This window comes from Botryllus schlosseri, chromosome 10, assembly GCF_051294905.1.
Source record: "Botryllus schlosseri isolate E-star chromosome 10, Bs_hap1, whole genome shotgun sequence".
In the NCBI taxonomy this organism is placed as follows: domain Eukaryota; kingdom Metazoa; phylum Chordata; class Ascidiacea; order Stolidobranchia; family Styelidae; genus Botryllus; species Botryllus schlosseri.
This window is the reverse complement of record NC_137245.1, coordinates 13,532,879-13,542,450: the sequence shown is the minus strand read 5'-3', so window position 1 is coordinate 13,542,450 and position 9,572 is coordinate 13,532,879. Positions and strand designations below refer to the sequence as shown.

Sequence of the window (9,572 nt, the reverse complement as noted above, 5' to 3'; positions counted from 1 at the left end):
AGTTCGGACACTTACGCAATTGTTATCTCATAGATTGGACATGTCATATTGAATCCAAAACATCATTCTGAAGAACTACGGATAGCAGCCTCGGAAATTCGGTCCCGGTACAGCATAGGACAGTGGTCGGGAACCTTTTTTGTCCGAAGAGCCATATTGGCCCTATTTTTTCCATTTTAACTCCCATTTTAACTACATGGGATCCGTCGGGTGCGCCACATTTTCTCTGTTAAAACCCGTTCTAATGATTAGAATCTAATCATACTGGTTACCTTATTTAAGCATGCAAAACATGAGTTACTAGAACGTAGATTCGTCGTGATTGTCCTTTTAAATGCGAGAACCCATGATCACATGCGTAGGGGGAGCCAAACATGGCCACTACTGCGGTAATATGCCTACCAATCTAAAATTTGTGATACATCAGTGACGTCGGGTTAGGGGAGGCAAGTGAGGCAGTACCTCACCTGTCGTCAGGATGAGTGAACGAAAATTTTGAAACCTTCAATTACTTTTGGTATCTTCTATCGATGTTCATGAATGACACGTTTTTTAACATTTTTCTCCCGAAATCACACAATTTACATATTTATTGTTCGTAAATAAAGCGCGAAACGTGAGGTAGACACAGACGCAGACCATTGATAACACAATTCATCGTAAATAGCTTATATGATTTAATATAACTGATATTAATCTAGTCTAATTGTCCCCGTGATTCCGAAGATCTAAATACTGATCGAATTCTCAATCCTCAAAGTGTTCGGCAGTTACATATAACGTTGCGCCGCACGCCTACGTCTTATTGCCGGTAGTGCAGAGCTACTTAGGCCTACCAATCAAAAACATGGATAGCTACTACATTTTTTGTAATTTGAGTATTGTGATTGTGAACGTAACGTCCACGGCATTTCATTTCGCGCCGTAGATCAGTAAGATAATATGTATTTGAAAACTGCGTTGTCATATGGGCGTCGCCATGTCTGCTAATCTCTTTGATCAATCAACGTATTGTGCAATTGTGCAATATTGGTCGCCGGCGCGACAGTAATTTAAATTTGATGATTTTGAAAAGAGGGGGTTCCTGCCCCCAAACCTGAAGACGGCGTTGTATTTACCTCTCAAAGCCATGTGTATATTGCCACGAGAATACTTATTCTGGCCGTGATGAAAACTTTCTAGCAAGTTGCTGCAATATTGATCAATTCAGTACAACAATATATATTTGGCAAAGAAGCATATTTATACTCAAAAGAGTTATATATGGCTCGTAGTGCCTTACCTGTCTTCTAGATTTTGAACATTTTTACTACCAAAATCACGTAACTTATTGCCTATTTATTGTCAGAAAATAAAGTTCGAAACAGAGGACAAGGCATTGTGATAGGGCAATTCATCGTAAATATCATTGAATGTATAATGACTGATATTATTCGAATGCAATTGTCTCACTGATACCGATTCGGCTTCTTAATTCTCACGTGTTCGGCGGTAACATTTGCGCAACACGCCTACATTTTAACAGCGTCTACATTCTACAAAGCTACGTTATCAATCAAGAACGTGGATAGCTATGGCGTTGTTTGTAATTTAAATTTGTAATTGTGAATGTCACTTCCATCGCAGTTTATTTCTCGCCGCAGATCAGAAAGACAATGCATATTTGAAAACTGCATTGTGATACAGGTGCCGCCATGTCTCCTTGTCTCTTTGATCAATGAATGCATCGTGCAATTCAAGATTTCGTACCGGGTACATCGAATTTATTGCGAGTGATATTGGTCGCCGACGCGACAGCAACTTCAATTTGAGGATTTTGAAAAGGGGGTCCGAACTCTTAACCTTGAATACGTCACTGTAGTAACCTCTCAAATACATTTTATACTGCCACAAGAATAATTATACTGCTCGTGCTGAAGATTTAATAACTCGTTGCTGCAATATTGAAAAATTTGGCACAAAAATAAAAAATTCGCAAAGAGCCATATCTTATGCCCAAAAGAGCCATATATGGCTCGCGAGCCATAGGTTCCCGACCACTGGCATAGGAGATTTTGGCCTTGAGACTGGAGACTGTCACACGACACATACGGCTTACGGTCTATTCTATAGTGTCTATATGTCTGCAGCAAAATCGCCTTTGGAAAATATATTACCGAATAAATCCGTGATTGAAAGCCGAAAACTTGGTACACTGTTACATGAAATCATCGAGAAGTAGCCTCATGACCGTTTTCGGTATGGTACACTGTCATAATTAATACGAACAGACCAACACCGAATTTTGCGTAAAATTTACTGAGGAATAGGCTGATCAAGCGATCAGCTGTTAGCCGCCATCGAAAACGAAACAGCTATCGCGCTTGACAGGGGTTGTAATTGTAAGCAAATGGCCTGAAGGCCACAACTGCACGGTGAAATTGACATTGAAGAATATAAAATAAAACTAAATATTTGAATGCAAACCGAGGATGTTAGTAAACCGTTTCATGATATCATCATCTCATCAACTATCTCAGTATGGAACACAGTTAGCGTTAACACATATACACCGGCTTTTGCGTGAAATCCACAATGCGTTAGGTGGGCTAAGTGTCAGATCAGCGCACATCTCTACCATACTCGACCTTGATAACGAAATTGCTGCCCGAATCATTGAGAACCAACCTTGAGACTTGGCACAGCGTTCGATACTAAAATCAAGACATACCATGCAAAAGCTCATGACGGATCTAGCTAAGGAGCATCGTTAAAATCAATGGAGACCAATACCGGCTTTGCGTAAAATATGTTTGCGATAAATGACGAGTCAGCTCTCACTCGACCACTAACATAGTTCAGTGACAAACTTGAAACTTGGTACAGCGTTCGATACTAACATTAAGACTCACCGTACCAAATGCCATGACCGATCTCGGTATGGAACATCTTCAAAATCAATGGACACCAATACCGGCTTTTGAGTAAAATCTGTTTGCGATACATGACGGATCAGCACACACTCGACTTCGGAAACGGAATTACTACCCTAAACTTCGAGTAGAAGCCCTGAAGCTTAGAACAGTGTTAAATACCACCATCACGACATGACATACCAAGTTTCAAGAATTATCATGGAGTGAAACACCATCAAAATCGACCTATACCAGCAAAGATCGACTCAACGCATATGACGGTAACCGAGTTCAGATATAGATACGATTGTTACATCACACCTTAAGGGAAACTAGGCTATGTTGCCCCGGTTGCTCGGTAATTTTATGAATAGGAGAGAGTAAATCACCGTTTCTTTATTGTGCGCGGCTTTGAGAGAATAGACAGTGAAAGCTTGTTATGAGCGCTACCGGGGCATGCCCCGGCTAGGCATTCGCAAAGCGAAAACACGAAGAGAATTCGATTTTCGCAGAGACTTCGCTATATAGGGGCATTTACAAGCGAAAGGACAAGAAGAATACGATTTTCGCTGTGATTTCGGTGCGTTTATAAATGGTAAAGAATTGTTATTGAACAGAATTTTAGGTAGGGCAATGCCCCAGTTGCCCTATAGGACGAGCCGCCACTGCTCACCACTATACCAACGAGGAGCCGCCGGAGTGCTACGCACATTTGATATCATATTACAGCAATGATATGTTCCCATTTCAATATACTCGCCGTAACTTATATTAGGAGGTTATGCTCAGGGCTACCAATTAGTACATTTCAAGCAGTTATTGCGATGTTATAGTCCCGTAGAATGAGCTTGCTTATATATATTATATCTATATTCATCACGCAGTATATAAAACAATGAAAGGGTTAAAGAAAACAAGAAAAAAAAAGAATTTATATCAGTAAATAGCTCTTTGCATATATATTATTATGTCCTTAATCATCATCGTCAATCGCAATGTAATGGCTATTCTGTCATATATAAACTACTGTCATTCTTTGCGAGTATGCAGAAAGCTATTTACTGATTCCTCAAGCCTGAAAGGAAATCACAGTTTAGCGTATATGAAAATAATACCAAAAGATATCGATGTATAACGGGACAGGATCGATGTGAACCTGGAGAGGGTCGACTGGCATGATTTTGTATGGTCAACGTCAGGGATATCTAGATATCGAGGCATACGTGACCATTTGTTAGATTCTCACGATGCTTAAATTGTTATCGCCGCTATGGTTCTGGAGTAGCGTTAATCTATCCAAACAACTTGAACTTGCACTACTTAATCGGTTTTGTTTCCAACTGGCGTCCACTTCGATTCAATTCGGTTTATTACTAGCAATTTTATCAGTTTAATACAACACAAAAATTGCGACACCATTTAAAAATAGGGAGGTGTCGAAACGACTATGAGTAGTCTTTGAATAAGCTGTTTGAACAGTTTCGTGGAGCTATAACTACTTCTTTGGCTTTGCATAAACGCCTCGAATTCCCAATTGCTAACAGTAAATTCAAAAAATAACCTAACCGTTAACATCGCTGGTCAGCCCGTTTCCAACACAGATAATGCCAAACATCTCGGGGTTTTATTGGACTCGAACATGTCCTGGAAGAGTCATATTCAGTCCCTGGACACTAAATTATCACCGAAGTGCGGCCTGTTCTACAGCCTTGGACGCTTCATGCCAGCCTGGGTTCTTCTGATACTCCTTAAATCCTTAATCCAATCGAAGTTACAATATGGCATCCTTTGTTGGGGGGCTGCCAATAAAACTGCACTCGAGTCACTGCAGAAACTACAACATAAGGTACTCCGTATCGTAGCTAGAGCCCCACAGGGGCCTGGTTGTCCATCCAACAAGTCGCTGCTGAAGAGATTCGGTGTCCTAAACATAGAAGATATGTGGAAACTAGAATTCGCCAAGTTTATGTATCAGTTCCACTGCGGTCGTTGCCCCGAATATTTCAATGACTTTTTTTACCTCGGAATCAAAAGAGCACGATTACAACACACGCGCGTCCACGTCGTCCAAATATCATATGATCGACCGAAAAGATCATCGCTCCATCAAATATGCCGGACCTGATGTGTGGAACAGTATCCCGCCGGCCATCCGACAGTCGTCGAGCATGTCCGCATTCAAGTCGAAATACAAGCAATTACTACTAAAGGAATACTAGTCCATCCTCAAGATTACCGGACCACGACTGACCTATCGATCTCGCCTTCCATGACATGCCACCCCATTTTTGTCGCTTGCTTTTTTCTATACTATCTTCTTTATTTTTCTTACAGTGTGCATGCCTCCACTTTACATCGCATAGGGCCTAGGCCAAGGTGGGTGTCTGATTCCATAGACTACTCCAAGCCGCTTCGACACCTTCCTATCTTTTCATTGTATCGCATTTTGTGGTGTATTGAACTGATGAAATTGCTAATAAAGCAATGATGATGATGATGATGATGATGATGAAGCATTTTGAAAAGCAGAAAGCAGCTTTATTGTAAATTTGGGTGACTTTTATGTGTGAAATCGAGAGAAATCAGAGAGAAGATCGACCTTGGCGAGGCCTTTATGACAATGCAGTTTTCAAACCCACAGTCTCTTCCTGGTCATCAGCGAGAAATGAAATCCCTTGAATGGAAGTGATGTTCCTATAATTTCAAATTCAACGTACAAATACCGTTCGGTAGCTTGCTCGTAACGCCGTTATAATGTAGGCGAGTAGCGCAACCGGGGCCCGAGTGCAACGTTATATTACCGCCGTGGCATTTGAGAACTGAGTGATAAAGTTAACCAAATGACATGGTCCGCGCCGATGAAGTTTTTCCATTGCTTGAATCAAATGATTGAACAGCGCGTCACTGTCAGTAGAGACATTGAGGTATGGCTATCCTCGCGCGTGATGCATAGATGTCTTGGGGAGCCGTATTACTGAATAATATACTCTTAATTCGCACGTTTACTGCTGTCTATGATTGATTGATTTGCTTTAAAATTCACATCTTAATTGCCTTAACTTTCACAAAATATCATAATGATGGCTCTAACGCAGTGGTTCTGAAACTGGGGGCAGGGGTGCCCTTTGGATCTGAGAAATGAGGATTTAAATCGAAGTGGCTTAAAACGGGACCGCGCCGTTGGTTTTTGATTTCGCTTATGGTCAGGTATACGCTTGAGCCAAGCCCAGGTGAGAAAATAAAAGGTATTAAACGCCAATCGCTAAAATATGTATATGCTAGGTGCTACCATTGAACATGAATATTTTTCACAAATTATTCCACTGAAATTTTTTTTGCTCCGCTCGATGTACCTCCTGCTGATAATCATTGCTATATGTATAGTCCGAATTTCATATTTGAGAGGTGTCTCAACAGGCATCACCTTAAAAATGCCATCAGACTATGCGTTGGCATTGCAAACAATCTTGTTGCTCTTCCTGATAGTTTTTTTTTTCATATGGCGATAAGGGGGCGCTAAATTTTCCACCACCATCAAAGGGGGCTTCTCCACATAAGTTTGAGAACCACTGCTCTAACGGACAGAAAATTAAAAATATGTAGCTCACAAAAGGTTTCCGAACCCTGTGGATAGGCTACAGGGTCACATGCTCAAATGTCCTGTTTCACTGTGTCGGTTGCTGAAATGTTACGCAACCTGCTTGATTAGTGGGGGCCCTATCGTAACATCTCTTCATCGTTTACGCAGACAATATGGCGCACACGACGAATCCCATGTATAATTAACTTTGATTTCGTGCCTCAGTGACGGCACCGATCTTATATTGTGATGGAATAGTTGTCATCGATGTGTGGCTCTTTGGGAATTACAATTCGAAATTTAGGGTCAATATGGCTCTATAATATTAATTAGAAGCTGAGTTGATGTTGATTATCCCCGTAATATGTGCGAATTCACTTGATAAGTGAAGGAAGCGCATTTCTGACAGATGTAAACAAAACATTACTGGGTGCATTCTCGAAATGATTATCACTTTCAACAAAATGAACGAATTATAGTCATGTGATGATATTGTCGTTTTCTGTTACTCAATCTATTATACCAATCAATATTGTGAGATAAGAATATTAAAAAAGAAAATGAAAACATTACTGGGCGCACCCTCTCGATTCTCGATTCTCGATTTCAGCAAAATTATTATTTTATTATATTATTATTATATTATTATATTATTATTTTGCCGATTCCATTCCATCTTCAATATTTCTATTCTCCATGAAATTGAATCCAAACTTATAGAGATGATGGCTACCATAAAATATCAGACTATGTATTATAGAGGCACATATTCATTGTTCAATTTATTGTCGGTACTTCCGACTCGAAAAGTAGCACTAGTAGAGGTATAGATATACAATACATGCATTGGCCGGGAATCGAGCCCTATAGCTCCCGTGTGGCAGGCGAACATTGTACCACTGAACCACAAATGCGACATGAACAAAAGCATAGAGTTTGGTTTCACTAACTGTGATGGTAGGCCTACACCACGGATTCGATTCTCGTACAGTGCATTTTTATTTGAGTACCTCGACATAATAAAGTCACTTGGGCAGGAAGTTTTTCTTTCATCAGGACAATTCTCTTCTAGAAGATCTGTAATTAACATCGATACAACTCAAGCAACGTGAGAATATAGTGTCGCACGATTTGCATATTCGTACGAATTATAATCCTACGGATTTTGTTAGCATCGCCGATTTTCCAATCGTCAATTGATTGCCAATACCCAGGATCATATCAAATAGAAGCCAGATACCTGGCATGAACATGCTCCACCCGCCACCAAACAGTCGAGACTCAATCGGTACTTGATTGCTCTCAAACTACGCCAAAAGCGTATTAGTTAAGCAATTACGCACTCAGAATACCCTCTCAATATTTATTTCAAGCCGTTCATTCTTATGATACTGTAGACCGAGGTATAGTATATTATATAATTCACATATTGGATAGTATATAGTTGTCATGATTTGCACTGCCTCACGATATCCATTGTCATTTCTACACCGGGCGCATAATAATGTTGATGAAACCTCATCACCCTAATTTTATCACTTCGTACTATGACAGTGGTTCTCAACCTTTTATTTTTGCGGACCCCCTTTTGACCTTCAAGTACCCTCTTTGCCCCCCCCCCACCTTTTAATTTAAAATGTTGCTCAATTATGGTGCCAACAGTCATCTGTCTTGTGCAAACATTAATTATAAAACGTCCCAGTCATTTCTATCAAGCAGCTCATCTTGAAGGTGTCATGGAATAAAAGTTATTGATTATCACAGGAGAATATGGATTTTGCAAACAAATCTTTTCCGAAATCCGATCAAGACATCTCTAGACAGCATTATGTTTTAGCAGTTATGACGCGAAACTGCTTTGTAATTTCTCTAATTAAAAAAATACAAATTAAGTTATCAACCGTTTTGAAATTTTGAAGGTTTCGCGGACTCCCAGTTGAGAACCGCTGTACTATGAGTTCCTAGGTTAGCAGCTCTGATGGGAACGAGACTTGAGTAAGACGAATATTCGCGGGTAGTGGCAGGCTACATTAATTTGGTTGTATCTATACTTGGTGCACGCAACTGCAAAATACATGAATGAATGAGGACCGACTGACTATGGGATAAAAAGGCGATGAAACGTCATCTGAAATTGTTGAAAATCTATCTGACAAATTAAACGGAATCTGGTTAGAGACAAAAATGCTCCCCGTCGGGGAATCGAACCCCGGTCTCCCGCGTGACAGGCGGGGATACTCACCACTATACTAACGAGGATGACGTCGGTTTCGTAACCACTAATTATACCAATCATATGTTACAATATCAATATAGTCGCCATTATTTATGTTAGGAAAGGACGTAATTTATTTTTGTCCTTGATGTTTTGGGGCTTATGCGCCGATAAACCATTGAATAAAGTAATTACCCGTGGTGCCAGTCCATCGAATGAGCTTGTTTATATATTCCGATCTCGCAGTTCAAGATATTTGTCTCATGTCAGTGTCAGCCGAATAGAATAACTTGTTCATATATTTACATCTCGCAGTACAAACTGAAAGAATTAAACGAATGAAAATATGAAAGGAGAATATAATTTTATCCTTTAGAGGGCCAGATTTCGTTAAAATAAAGTTTTTTCTAGTAAAAATTTGTCATTTTTGAAGTCAAAAACGTTTTTTCGGGCCACACTTCTTCGTTCCAACCAGAAATGGAGATAAGTAGTACAATTTTAACAATATGTTCAAAAACACCTAATTTGCATACGTGAGGTCAAAATTAAGTTTCTAATGTAAAAAATGTAAAAATTTTGATATTTTTTAGGTCAAAATCTTCCATTTTAGGTAAAAAAAAATCGCCCTAGTCATAAGACTTTAAACGACATGAAAAGTTCAAATATGTATGTATCCCTTTATGCGACCACAAACAATGTAATGCCAGTTCTACATCGCAGTAAAGATTATTCGGTATTATTTTGGATACGCATATTTCATTGCATCTTGTGACAATGCTGTGAGTTGAACACGACTTCACAGATATATCATTTTCATGTACTACATGTTTCGCATTCAGCGATACGACTTATCGGGGATTCGAAGCTGAAACTATAATTAACT

The 9,572-nt window shown here is 39.7% G+C and overlaps 1 non-coding gene across 1 annotated transcript; it reads right to left on the bottom strand.

Annotated features, from left to right (window-relative positions):
• Nucleotides 1–8,661: 8,661 nt before the first annotated feature.
• Trnad-guc (transfer RNA aspartic acid (anticodon GUC)) lies at nt 8,662–8,733 on the bottom strand. Its single transcript has one exon. It is a non-coding gene; the product is annotated as a tRNA-Asp (tRNA).
• Nucleotides 8,734–9,572: the final 839 nt, after the last annotated feature.